A 15,864-nucleotide genomic window follows, 5' to 3' on the forward strand; every position below is an offset into this window, starting at 1 on the left:
TTTGAGGATATACAGTGTTTGAGATTAATTGCATACGTTAAAGTAAGGAGTAACGATAAATAACCAAATTTTGTACAACTAAAAAGGTTTATACTATTAGTAATTTGATATATTAATTATATATTAAAATAATAAATGTAGTTAGTGGATAAGTTAAAAAGGCTTAGATTAGTCTTTAGCCTCATTTTCAGATTTTTTTATATTTGAATTATCTCTATATTATTTTTCAAATTTAAATTAAAGTATGCATTACTTATATTTGATCACAATATTATGCACGTTCCATGTATGCCCGTATATTTTAATTAAATACATAAATAAATCTATTTTTTCTTAAATAAACTAGTTTTTGGTTATACAAAATTTGGTCACATAGATTTATTGTTATGTAAAATCAAGATGATAAGTTTAAAATTAAAGCTAAAGATTTATTTATGTGTATATCCCATTTTCCTCGTCTATTTTAATATTCCATCCGTTAAAAAAATAGTCCCATTAGCTGATGATACGGGTTTTAATGAAAAATTTGATAAAATAAGAAAGAATGAGAAAGAAAAAGTAGGTAAAGTATGAGAGATAAACTTTCTATTTTTAGAAATTATACTATTTTTGTGAATATTTCAAAATGACAAAATGAGACAATTTTTCGTGGATGGAAGGAATATGAGAAGTCGCAAAAAATTAAACGAATAGCTTATAATAGAACGAATATAGTACTAATTAATATGCCTCGTTTGCATTGAAGTGAGTGGCGTATGTGTGTGTTGGGCTATTGGCCAAGCGGAGGAGTAGTTAATGCCCGGACCATACAAAGGTCTCGGATTCGAGGCCACCAAGACACAACTTTTGCAAATTTTTATTCATTTATTAATATTCTCTCTGTCCACAACAAATAATCTCATTTTGTCATTTTAGAATGTCCATAAAAAATAGTATAATTTATAAAAATGGAGAGTTTCTCACTCATACTTTTCCTACTTTTTCTCCATATCATCAAAACAAAAACAATAAATGAAATTACTATTAGCATTAGTTTTTTTTAGGGTTGGCACGGGTCAACCGAATATCAACCCAACCCAATAAGGTCAAACCCAACCCAACTCGAAATCATCGTGTTCTTATATGGTCCAATCCAACAGATTCGTGTCGGATTCGTGCGGATTTCGTGTCGTCCAAAAAAATACCGGTCCTCTTTAAATGATAGTAAGTTACTATACAATATAGCTAGACGCTACACGATAATGACCGAAACATGATATTATATAATTAAAATTTGATATTACACGATAAAATAAGATTTTACAAAATTAAAATAAATAATTAAAATATTTTTTAAATCCAAATAATTAATTAAAGTATATGAAATTAAATCTAAATAATAAAGTTAAAATAATTAAAATAATTATTTTTAAATAAAATTTAAGTATGGAATAATATTTTTTATTACAAAAAATAATTAATAATAGTATTAATCATATTTTTACTAATAGAATTAAAGTATAATATTTTTAATTAATAAAACTAATTGAAATTAAATTTTAATATATTATTTTAATTAATCAAAATAATTATTTTATTTCTTAACGGATAACTCAACACCCGACCCAAATCCGACCCAACCCAACCCAACCCAAAATTTTCGGGGTCTTATTGGGTCGGCCGTATAAGGACCTAAATCCTAAACATGCGTGTTCGTGTCGGGTTAACTTCGTGCGGATTCGTGTCTGATCAAAAATTGTCAGCCCTAATTTTTTTTGGAGGTAACCTTTTTGTGGGCAGTAACTTTTGTACGAAATGAGTATGGATGATTAAAATTGATGGGTAAATAGCATATACTTCTATAAATTTAGATTGGTAAAGCACAACTATTTCATTTATACAATATTTCATCTTTCATTGCGATACTATCAGGTATCAGGTATCATTTTCAGTTATCTTTTAACCATAGTTATATTTTTATAGTTTCATTTTAACCACAGTTACATTCTTAATTTCATTATAACCATCAGTTGCATAACAATCTCCCACGTTTCACAACAATGGCCGACAACAAGGGTTCTAGTTTCCACCCTAGCTTTCCGAGGGAGAAGCTGATCCCGATTTGAGCAAGCTCTGAAGCAAGTTAAGGCGAAAAGTTTTATGGAATTAGCAGACTTAGCAAACTTTATATCAAACTTTATTTTTTATGAATTTCCTTGATAATTTTCAATGCGTAAGAAAAGAAAACGTCCCATTCTGAAACGACCGGTGAAATGGGCTTCTTTGTGTAAATTCAGACCTAACCCAACCCAAACCACCGGTGAAGTGGGCTTCTTTATATATCCGTGTTCAAATTTTAATTATGCCTCAAGATACTTTGTTTCTTAATTTTCTAAATGATTTGTGCCTCTATGTATATTTCACTTGTTAATTTCCAAAATCATAAACATAGATTTTCTAAAGAAATGCCCTAGATTTCTATGGTCAACTTATAGAGCTCTATGCTTCTTCTTCTTTTTTTACTTTGTTGCAAACCGGCTACTTTCTTAAAATTTCTTTGTTAGTAATGGAAAATTATAAGCATTGGAGTACTACATAAGAAAATGAATTTGATTAGAAAAATAAAATTTCGAGTACATAATAATAAAAAAGATACTACAAAGTTAATGAAAGTAAAACTATTAAAAAGATAGTATTACAATGCAATTGCAAGTGTGCAATAAAAATGATACAATTATTATTAAAATTGATGGGTAAATAGCATATACTACTAAATTTAGATTGCTTTTTTACGGAGGGGAAGTGACGCACATCTATTTCATTCCATATTTGCATACTATTTCATTTCATCTTTGCTATCATAGACATCAAAATAGAAAGAGAGGTAACAATTCTACCAGGTATCATTTTCAATTTATGTTTTAACCATAGTTATATTGCTATAATTTTATTTTAACCATAGTTGTACATTCTTAGTTTCATTATAAGCATCACTTGTTGTCGCATAAGGTATACCATCTCCCACATTCCACAACAATGGCAGATAGGGATAGGTTGTTATCATTTTATTCATTCAATCAATATATGAAATTATCATTCTTTTGGCTCAATTGAGTAGCAAACAAGAAATATCTCCTAAGGTTGCCGACGAGGCTGATCTCGCGCTCAACCGCCCCTTTTTGCCGTCCAAGTCACGACCCAACGATTGGGCGCTCGACAACGACGACATCTCGTTTCTTGATTTTGTGTGGAAATCGACGTTAAGGATTTAGGTCCTTAACAACTGGTGCTTTCATCCAGAGCTCAGCATCCTCCTTCTGCGTTCATCCATATCCCCTTATCAACCACCTCTGTCCGACACCACAAATCTCATCAACCCTCCATTTTTTCTTTCATTCGTAAACTCACCAATCAAGGAAGAGCCCTTCTTCAACAACTCTTCAACAAAAAAGAAAAAAAAAAGAAAAAACCATCGAACAGCAGCACCAAAAAATTCCTATTTATACACCCTTCTTTTTTCATCTTGATCTCATGCCTCCTCGAACGAACCCCGGAGTTGGACGGAGGGTTCAAATCTGCATGCCGCCGACTGGCCTCCTAACCGGAGGCAACGCCCAGGAGTTGGGGGGCGATCAGACCCGGCGTTTCATGGCGAGCGGTCGCCGCGGTGATGGACAGCTGAGGGCGCGGCGTGACGACCCTGAATCAAGCTGCCCACCTCGCGATGTTACGGGGGCGTTCGATCCTACTTCCTCAGGGCTGGACAAGATTATGGCACGATTCGATCAATTGGAGTTCAGAATCAATAAGTTAGAGGCTCCGCGAATAATTGATCCAGAACCACCTTATTTCTCGGATGACGCGGACTTGGACGGGCAGCGCTCCCAGCTCCACGGGTGGACTGCCGACGAGAATGTTCCCTTGACCTTCAACCACGGCCGGCATGACCGTGGTGGGGATATCCGACGCCGGCGTGGAGCTGCCCACGATATAAGCAGCCGAGGGGGCCGTTTTCCGCAGTTCGGCACGGCGGCTGCCCCCTATCTCTCGCGCCAGGACACTCTGCAGCGTTCTAGTTGGGATAGGCAGCCCGATCGGTACACTCGGGAGTTTGATAGGGGCTTTCGGTGGTACCGGCAACCTACATCGTGGGACCCCCCATCAACCGGCCCTCCTGTTGGGATCCTCCCGGTAACCGACCAATACCGAGCTTCCAGCCCTACGACCCACCACGGTCATGGCGGCCCTCTAGTTGGGAACCACCGCCTCACCATGCATCGCAAGGATACTCGGATTATGATCAGCCACCACCGTGTCTGCCGAGTTGTGGGGATACACCCAGGCGACAAACCGATCACTTCCGGCAGCAGCGCAGCCCACGCCCGGGCACGCAACCTTGGCACCCTAATCGCCCGGTGTTTGATTCACCTAGTCACCCTAATGTCCACCTCGACGACATCTTCCCCGCTGCCCCCCTCTCGAGCCACTTCCCCAATGCCCCCTCCCCAAGGAAGACGAGGAAAGTGAACTTGCAAAACACTTGCGCTTGATGGGATGGGGGGAAGACGGTGGAAAGGATAAGGATAAGGAGGAGGTGGAGGAGAAATGAAATGGCTGGATGTAAGTTAAACTTTATATCTAACTCTTCATTTTTTTGTGAATTTGTCGATAGATCATAGATAGATAATATAGGTTTCTCAAAACCATACCCGAACTCCACATTAGTATGATATTGTCCGCTTTGGGCAAAAGTCCTCACGACCTCATGCTAATGGAGTTGGGAAGCCCATTTATATGCTTACCTTATGGTTTGCTTCACCGCAATTCACCACAATCCTCCCCTCAAACCAAGACCACCAGACCAAGACCAAGATCTCACACAGGTCACAAGCCCAACCCAAGGCCACCGGACCAAGATCACACACAGGTCACACAGGTCACCCCAGGTCTTGGTCGAGCTCTCACACCACATCGGAGAACTTGCAAGCGCAACCCACCGAACCCCGAGCCACACAGGCCCAGCCCCTGAACCAGGGCCTGATACCACTGTTGGGTCCCGGTGGTGCACACCCGAACTCCACATTAGTATGATATTGTCCGCTTTGGGCAAAGCCCTCATGGTTTTGCTCTTGGGGTACTCCCCAAAAGGCCTCAGACTAATGGAGTTGGGGAAGCTCATTTATATGCTTACAACTCTTGTCCATTCTCCGATGTGGATATGGTTTGCTTCACCACAATTTAACACAATCCTCCCCTCAGACCAAGACCACATGTCTGTGCCCCCATGTTACAGGTCACCAGGTCACCCCAGGTCTTGGTCGAGCTCACACACCACATCAACTAATCCAAACATTTTTTTTGCAGGATGATATCCCAAGAAGGACGTTAATGGCGTATGAAGATAATAAACAAAGTCTGCTTTGTTGTTGCTTTAATTAGTGGTTTCATTCGTGATTGTGTCCAACTTTTATTTAATTTCATGTGTAAGACTTTATGTTCTAAAGGATGCTGGTTTCCTCTCACGCGCAATCTTGAACTTCAAAACTTTTTTTTATGTTATGACATGGCACTCACCTATATTTACAATTTCAAGTATTTTATTTATTTATTTATTTTTATCAAAAATATAAATGGATCTTTTATGTTGGAATATGCTAAAAAGTAATGGAGGATGAAATTTTGAGTAGCTGAGCATCGATAATGCATTCAAAAATAGGAAGGGCAAAAAGTAATTAACTAATTAAAATATTGTCGTTGAATTTTTATTTTTATTTTTGACTATTTTTTTTGATAAATTTCAATTGAAAAAAATTAAAAGTTATTATTATTTTTTTTGTTTTAAATATTAATGAAAAATGAATGCGTGTAAGACCAAAATGAGAGCAAGAATGATAGCAATAATGAGTAAAGTTATTAATGGGCATCGGCCCATTGTAAACAAATGGATTAAGATGGTTTTGTATGTCAGAATCCATCATCAAAATACAAAACAAAAAATATATATATTTGTAAGTAGGTGGTAAATTTTTCATAATTTGCGAGCACACAGCAAACTTTGGTCGCATCTATTTTTGTAGTGATGAATGAGAAAAAGAAATATAGAGACACGCGATGGAACGATTTAATACTACAAGAATGCAGAAGAAACACGAGTGCTTTGACTTTGAAAACTTTAACGTCTATAGATAGTTAAAAAAAAAGGCATATCTAATCGAAAATCACACCATTAAATTCTATATCTATACATCCATAAGAGGGGAGCTTTGGAATTATTCATAAAACTGCCATTTTAAATTTTAAATTAATTAACTTGATTTTTATTAATGAATTTGTAATTATCATAGTCTTTATTTCCGTCTCTCTTATGGAGTGGCGTTTCACAGTTACTAATCTTTTTATTTAATCAATCAACCCTATTTGAAATATCTAAATAATTATTTTATCGGTTAATAATCATCGAGATCACAGTGCAGGACAAGAAAAGTGCAGAAGACGATGATCTTTACAGAAAGGTATCGAAGAATAGATCGAGGCGAGCAGAAGCGGTTGGGGGAAAAATGAGATGGAGGCATATTGGAAGATAAAAAAATCCAAAAATCCTTATTTAGAAAAATTTGCGTGCCTCGAACTTAAATTCAAAAAGAATCAGTGAATTTAATCCTAAATTTTGAAAGGCATGTACATATTGCAAAATTTCCCATTCTAAATTATACCTGATGAATCGATGAATCGTTTATTGGTAATGAACTTTCTAATTAGTTGGCCCAATTATTCGTTTACATTTATGGATTTATGTGATGAATTGGAATAACGTGGTGAATTAATTTGTTTAATTTAATAGTACATTAGATTTTTGAATTTGATGAAATAGGAAGGTAGATTATATACTTATATTAGTGTAGTTTACTAGAGTATTTTATTTCTTTATGATCATGACACTTTTTGAAACATTATAAATTGTATATTTATGATTTCATATTGATGATGTATTGCTATTGTGCTATGAATTGTTAAAAGTTGAATGTCTTTTTCGTAGTGTAAATCCAAAAAAAGTTCTAATCAATAGTATATAATTTTGTTGTTTTAATATAATTTTAAATATTGTACTAATGGTTTGAACTTTAAATGTATAATTTGCTTTAGCATTTTACTTATATTACTCTAAATAAATTGAGATTATAAATATTAGTTGTGCTTTATTTTACTGTATAACTTATTATTTTATACATGTCAATGGTTGTTATATCCATATATCTATTTGATAAAATTGTTATTAATATAAAATATACAAATTATAAGTTGTATAAATATTAATGCATAAAGAGTTTATGCATATCATAGATATTATTATTACACTAGTATTCATAATATGTGGAATACAAAAACATATCTAGGAAAGTAAATCAAATTCAATAAATTATTGAAAACTAAATCATACCACAAATAACTAAACAATATGTGAGATACAATAAAGATATTTAGGAAAGTAAATAAAATCCTAGAATCCTAACAAAAAGTCTATATCTCACCTCGAGTAGTGATAAATTAACAAAAATTGTGTATACAAAATTGGACATTTTAGGGAATTTACATTTACAATAGTTTATACATTACACATTTACCCATTTGTAATTATTTAGGAAAGATTAAGTTTGTAAGTTTAATAACTGCACATTTAGGAAAGATAATTCATTCTATCATAAAGCTACATAATTATAGCTAAATCAAAATTAAAAAGATAAATTTATCACATTCTTCACCATACATTTTAAAAAAAATATTGGGTACGTATTTGAAGAATATTAAATTTCTTCTATTGTCCAACACTCAAATACCTTATGCAATAATGTCACATAATATATTTAAATTTTTAGTATTGTCATCCAACTAATTAAATATTACTCCTATTATTTTAATTTTTAGTATTACCATCCAACTAATTAAAAATTATTATTTTGATTAACCAGTAATAAAAAATAAACTAAAACATTAATAGTTATTCAAAACAAAATATTTCATTGTGCAATAAAAATTACATAAATTATAAAAATAACTATGTGTAAATATACAATTAGTATTGCCATTCAACTAATTAAAAATCAATTAACACGATTTCATTGAATATTGTATATCTTAACTCAAAAATTATGAAATGAATATAAAATAGTAAAAAATAAATTAAAATTAAATAACGACCATTTCTAGCTAACTATTTTAATACTCTTATTAGTAAATTTTACTAATTTTAAAATTATAAATTACAAAACAACCATATGTATATTTACTTAATTTTTTAGTATCATCATCAAACTAACTAATGATCATTGAATCGATTTTTTTGTGTATTCAATATCTTGACTCAAAACCATGAAACAAAAATAAATTTGATATAAAATAATTAAAATAATAACAATAATCATTCACTTCCAACTATTTTATTGTTCTAACAATTTTAAAATTGTAAATTATAAAAATGACTATATATATAATATATACACTTAATTTCTTAGAACTCTCATCCAACTAATTGATGGTGATTACGTCAATTTTTTGTGTACTAGAAAATTGATTAAACGATCATAATCACTCACATTCAACTACATTAGTATTAAATAATTATAATAAATGTAAATTATAAAAATGATTACATGTATATAGTTTGTTTTAGTACTATCACCCAACTAATTGACGATCACTACGTCGATATCTTTGTGGTTTGCATATATACTCTACATCTTGACTAAAAAATCATGAAATAGAGACAATTTTGATATGTCATAGTAACAAAAAAACTAAAAATGATAAAATCATTCAAATCGAATGATTCTTAAATTATAAATTATAAAAATAACTACAGTATATATACTTCATTTCTTAGTACTATCATTCAACTAATTAATATTAATTAAGTCGATTTATTTATGTACAACATTAATGATTTATATCGTATCATAATTTAAAATAAAAAATTAACAACAAAAAGATCAAACAAGTTATGAAAAAATAATACAAATGACAAAAAAACTAGATACTACTAAAGTATAAAATGATCAAACATAATTTCCTTTTAAAAAATATATGTTACTTTATTAAATTACATAGTACTTGTGATTATTTTATAATTAAACATAGGAGTACTTTAATTATGTAGTGTGTTAATTCGTGGAGTATTACCTTAAATAATTCATAATCTAAATCAATGTTGTCAATATTAAATAAGGATAAATTAGTCATAAAATTTATATCCTAAAAATAGAACTAAATTAAAGGGTATTTTGTATATACAATTTTTGTTAATTTATCTTTTGTCATCTCACCAATTATATATATAGGAAAGTAAATCAAACCCTAACAAATTATGGAATCAATTATAAAAATAAATAATAAATTAAATTAAATAAGTATACGTAATCTCTACTCGTAAAAGTCTACGTCCCCATCATATTCATAATGTTTAAAATTTAAAATAAGATACTCAAAGATTTATATTTTTTTTGGCAAATTCGGTCGGTTGGCATGCGGCAGAGAGGAGGGGTTTTTCTGTTTTTGTTCTAAACTAGAACTTAGATTCCGTTTTTGTTCTAGACTTTTTTTTTGTTCCGGGTTTGGGAGAAACGCATGACCCTCATGCTAGTGTGAATAGTGGAGCTAGTGTGAAAAGTGAAGCTAGTGTGAAAAGTGGAGCGTGAAAAGTGGGAAAGTGGGAAAGGTGGCGTGAAAAGTGGGAAAGTGAGAAAGTGGAAAAGTAGGCTAGTAGAGCACTGCCATCACAAAATCGTGCGTAATGAGTATATGTAATATCTCAACCAACAACACAAACATCACATCATCATTTTACTAGGCTTGTAGACCTTGCGTATTACAATATTCATACAATATCTCTCTCCAAAAAATAGCAATCATTACTCAGTGTATGTATCAGAGACGCATGACCCCTCATGCGTCTCTCCCTAAGACGCATGACGGTCATGCGTCGTTCAAAAAAAATTAAAAAAAATGAGAGACGCATGTCCCTCATGCGTCTCTATGAAATACGCATAATCCTCATGCGTCTCATTAAAAGGAGACGCATGAGGGTCATGCGTCTCTCCCAAACCCGGAACAAAAAAAAATCTAGAACAAACACGGAATCTAAGTTCTAGTTTATAACAAAAAAAGAAAAAACCCGCAGAGAGGACAAGAATTACCATACCCGATCCAAAGGGCTAAGCACTCGGTGTGAAAAAAAAATGATTACACGGCGTTCTAAACGTGGCGGCACCACCGATCTCCGCCAAGCAGATTGCGCAACAGTCCATCATCGCCTCACCGCCACCAAAACTCCAATGGCAGAGACCTCGGGGTAGTCATGAGGGTGCTAACGATATACAAATAAGTGTATATCATCCGTATAGTCATGAGGGCTAAGCACTTGGTTACATTTTCCCAGACCTGCTTGATCACGGGTCTGCACAAGAACTCGTCATCTTCTCCTTGGTTATAGCGCTTGTCGCTCTGGATATAATCGCGGATAGGTTTTCCGACCGCTTCTTGTATGTCATCATATGACAAGCTTCTTACTCTTTCTCGGGCGATGACATGGACAGCTATGGGGCTGGGGCTGTCTGAGGAAAACAAGGGAAGAGGCCGTAGCACCGCCGTTCCGGAATCTAGGCTTATAAATATTTATTTTGATGCTGAAATGAGGGAAATCAGTGTAGTTGTATGGTTATTTATTAACACTGAATCTCATCCGTTGGTTGTGCATCCAATACATGGTTTGGAATAGTGGCAAGAGCTCCTGTTATTTTGTGAGTGAATGTGTATTGTTTTGTGCGGTGAATATATGTAATATGAGCATGCCGGAGAATCCGATTCCAATTAGGAAAATATTTTTATTTTGTATTCTGTAATCAAATTAGTTAATTTATATTGTATAGATTGTTTTCGACTTTCCTTAATTAATTCATTAGCTATCAATTAATTAATCATTGTATTAATTGGAATGTAAAGAACCATACAATCAATTACCCATAATATATGTATACATATTTCATAGATTAACAAATCATAGTTAGTGGCTAATATAGTACTACTATTCCTTATTAGTCTATTGCTATTAAGGAAAATGAGAATATGGAAAGATTATTAATTGTTTATTATTTTAGGGTTTTTGTCCTCTCTATGTCTATAAATACATACAAATGTAGTGATCCCATCATACATTACTAAAAACACATAATCAGGGGAAGTCTTTTTCTCTTTCCTAGGTAAGTTTTCGATCCTATTATATTTATGCTTAATTATGTGAAATACATGTTGTTTAAAGATCATAATCAATAAAGGTTTTTTTTAATATATGAAGATTAATTTCCACCAGTTTTAACGAGGTCTGATGTGTGAGTTTTTTTTTTATTTCCATGGACTTAATATGTTTGTTTTCGTATCTATCTCTTTTGTATTCGTTTTACGAAAAGAATGTCTATTTTTCAATAATTGTATCTGCGGATGAAGAGGAAAGAGAATATTAATTGAAAAAGTATAAAAGTGTCCTTTTTTGTTTTTTTTTTAAATAAAAAATTATTTTAGAAAATACTCATTTTCTATTAACATATTTTTTATTTCTTATTTTACTAATTTTATACTAAAATTCATATTATTTCAAAAAATTTAATTTTTAAAAAACAAAAGAACGTATTCTATAACGAGAAATGGATAGGCAGAAAGAAATGAGGGAAAATCACAGGAAAGACCAAAGCTTTACATAGGAGTGTAACACCCCGACCTTTTCTATCTCTTTTAGTAGCTATCGAAAGTACATTGATTTGTGAGCCAAATTTTTTCTTTAATTTTTATTTTTGGCCTAATCGTCTTAAAATAAAGTACTACAATTCTTTTGAGAGCCCGAATCAAAAATTTCTTCCTTAAGTCCAAAATTGTCCAAAAGTGTGATATGCGTGAATATGCTCTTCACAAAGAAAGTGCGTGTATAGCGTACAAGAAGAGTGAAGTGTATGTGTGTAGTAAGAAGTTGAGAGTGAAGGGTTTGATATTCCACTAAGGTATGATTATTTTTTTGGGATATCATCATCCTGCAATTTTCAGGCACTCAAATCAACAGGTATAGATAGTACCAAATGCCTAAATACACTCACTAGCATAAACCATCTCCAATCTTAATGTTAAACGACCTTAGAAAGTTTCACAACAACCACAAAGGCTTTGCCGTTATTACAATTGCAACCATTTACCAGATTGGCAAAATGTATCAATCTGACAACAAACCATCAATAAAGATTTTACTATATAAAACATTATTTTCTTCGTTTTCACTATTTGTAAAATTCGTGTTCCAGCTTACAAATAGTTTTTCTCACAATATAGCATCGCGTGTATGCTAAAACGTATGTATAATATTGAAGACGTTTTGACTGATAGTTTTTTTTTCCATATTGGATGAAGAATTTGAGATTGAATTATTATGAATAAAGTAGTAATTTTGCAAAGTGCTACTATAAGATTGTGTTAGCATATTTATTTTTAAGGGGCATAAAAAACTGGATTGCACCTACAACGTTCATGTGACTTGTGATTAGACTCTTAAACGATAAAAATGAACAGTTCTAATAAAAATCCTACCAGTATAATAAAATAAATTTTTCGTACATGATAGTTATTACATATACGAATTGGTATATTAATTGAACTTCAATTTTCAAAGTGGAAAATGGCTACCACTGTACAAAGCTTATACGGAGTATTTAGATAACTGTGTAATCACTACGCAGAGATGTACTCCTTTAAACACAATTTATTTGTATATACAATAATCTGTAAATCGCATGAATACTTGAGCTTCATAGTACAGTATAGATGGCCAATTTTGACGCATTACAATTTTTGTTATAACCAACATAATTCAATTTAATAATTAGATTTTATTTATTTTGATTGCATTAATATTTTAATGGAAAAGTGTGCGATCATGCACTTATTCTCAAAAAATAAAAATACTTAAAATTATAAATAGGTCAGTGCCACGTCATCACATATAAAAATTTACTACTCCTTAAAAGGAAAATTTGAAGTTCCAGAACGAGTCAGTGCACCTAGGAGACTCAAATATAATTGTTTAATTAAGAAAACAAGATGTAATTATTTCAATTACAACTTTACGAACTTTAGATATTAAAAATAAGAGAAATTAAATATGTATAACTAAAATTAAAATTTGAAAAATATGAATATTAATTTGAAAGTTGTACTCCTAAAAGAAATGATACACTACTACTCCTTCTTAAATGAATAAGAAAAGAAATACTATAAACTGACATACAATTAAATACAAAAAATGCAGAAGAAGCACAATTATATTTGATAACCTTTTACATTATAATGGCAGTGAATGGCTATCGTGACAAAAAAATGAAGACAAGTCTAGTCCAATATCACACTATTAAATCTATACTTGAATAATACCGACTTAAAAAAATGAGAAACGAAGAAGATTGGTTTCTTGAAAGCTGTCTTATTATTTACAAAAATATCTAGATTTGTATAGAAAAAAATGTAGATATTTAGAATATACAAGAATTAAGTAGAGAATTCTAGAATTAATAAGGGATGCCTAAAAATAGAGGAGAGTTGTATCTTTTGGAATAAGTTTGGAAAGTTTGAGAATAAAGTGTTCCTTAAGTTTCTCACATCATCAACATTTCATAAATTATTTCCCATACATTCTACTCATTATCCTCTCAAATATTTTCTCCAAACTAAATTAGTCCTCCAACATATATCTTATATTCGGACATAATGCTGGAACTCAGAAGCACTCAAAGATTAGCCTCCATTAGGGCTCTCAGCCTTTCAATGGGAAATTCGTAGATCCTAATTCCTCTCCTTCTGCTTCCTCTGCCGCTTTCTTCCTCTTCCCTTTCTTTTTTCTTCTTCTACTCATCCCTCTGCTGCAAACCATTGAAGACTTCTTGGAATTCTAGCTTCTCTTCTTACGGATCCCATTGACCCCATTCCTCTTCATAATATGTTTTAATGCAAAGTTTGCAGTCTCTAATATATTTAATATAGTAAAAAAAGTGAATATTACCATTTATGTTCTTTCAATAATAACGTGTTCTAACTTTTTTTTTTAAATTAAATGTAATGGACGACTGAACTAAATATGATAACAAAAAATTGAAGAGGTATAGGAATAACAATGGTAATCAATTTGTGATGTTTAATGGAGTAGAATATTTTCATTTCATCGATCCAAATATTAGTGTGTTTTTAGTAAAATATTGGACCATCCAATTTGCATTAAACATAGATATACTTCAAAAAGATTTACCCAAAAAAATTAGAAAATAAAATTAAACACAACTTATATAAACAAGAATAAAAATCGAAAAGATGTTATACGATAGTATAGTATAAATTAATTAATTTGATGACAGATTAAAAAATAAAATAAAATAAAATAAAAATTCCTTTCCTAATTGGTATGCTTGTATATATATGCCCCCGAATCCGAATTTGAAAACTGAACGCCACAAACTGATCTTGCCATTAATCCACACCATGTTTTGGATATCCAAGAAATGTGTAAGATTAGAGGTCGGCAAATACTCTTACCAGCCGATTGATTTTCCTCATTTCAGCGTCAAAATAAACATTTTTTCTCATAGCCAAGAGTCGAACTATCTTATAAGCCTAGATTCCGAAAAGCCGCCGCTACGGCCTCTGCCCTTCTTTTCCTCGGACAGCACCAGTCCCATCCGCACAAGTGTACTTCATCACCCGAGAAAGCTTGTTGTATGATGACATACAAGAAGCTGTCAGAGAAGCTATCTGCGATCATATCCAGAGCGACAAGCTCAGCCAGGAGAGATGCTATGACAATTATATCCAAGGAGACGACGACGAGGAGTTATTAGACTGCAGACCCATGATCGAGCGAGCTCGTATGGGAAATGGTGTCAACCATGATGGCCGAGTACGTCGAATTAAAGGTCGATATAAATATCCGGATGATATATTCCAACAGTTCGGCAACCAACTAGTTGGGACCTGCCCAGCCAGCACCTATCGATCGAATTCCAGCACTTGGATCAGTCACCGTCCCACCATCTTCAAGTTGGGTCTCACCACATACAAGGCAGTCCCCTTGTTGGGAACCACCTCTAACAGTTGTTGTCCCACAGCCACCACAGCCGTGTCAGCTATCCTGCGGGCCTCCAACGAGTTCCCACCATTCAGCAACAACCCCACTGCCTTCTGCGGCGGCTGTCCCTCCACCAGTTGCTATTTCTCCCCCGTGCAGCCCAGATGTTAGTAGAGCGGAGGAGGAATTGTTGGAAGATGAACCGCCCCAACCCAATAACACCCTTACACAACCAATACTCGATGATGTAGCTAAAAATATGGAAGAGGTATTGTACAACGTGGAAGAGGAAAATAGAGACGGCAACCCCGAAGACCAACGACTTTCATTTCCTAAAGAAATCTCTCCGCCGAGCAGCCTTGATAGGATTGATACCCAATTAACAATGCTGCTGTCTGTTGCTACTCTCATGCAGGTTATGAAAGGGGATTTCAGGGTTGTGCTCTATTTTGTGCTCCAAAAAAATGCGCGGGATGTGTTGGAAATTTGTTTGGAATGTTGTGATCCTTCCATGAAACAATTTGTGGAGATGCATTTGATGTATGTGATAGTACTGGCTAAAGTGTCACTTGGTGCTGTATTTATTCCAATGAAGGTTGTCAAAATTTTCATTTCAGATGGACAAGTGAAACACTTCGGTTATGAGCCCAAGAGGGTTGGACACGTTGTAAGATTTCGTGGATGTGGCACGTTGGGAGCTTATTCTTCCCTTAGGCTTCAAAGGATCACAAGAAGGCGAAGAGTGA

The sequence above is a fragment of the Salvia splendens genome, chromosome 15, assembly GCF_004379255.2.
Source record: "Salvia splendens isolate huo1 chromosome 15, SspV2, whole genome shotgun sequence".
Taxonomy (NCBI): domain Eukaryota; kingdom Viridiplantae; phylum Streptophyta; class Magnoliopsida; order Lamiales; family Lamiaceae; genus Salvia; species Salvia splendens.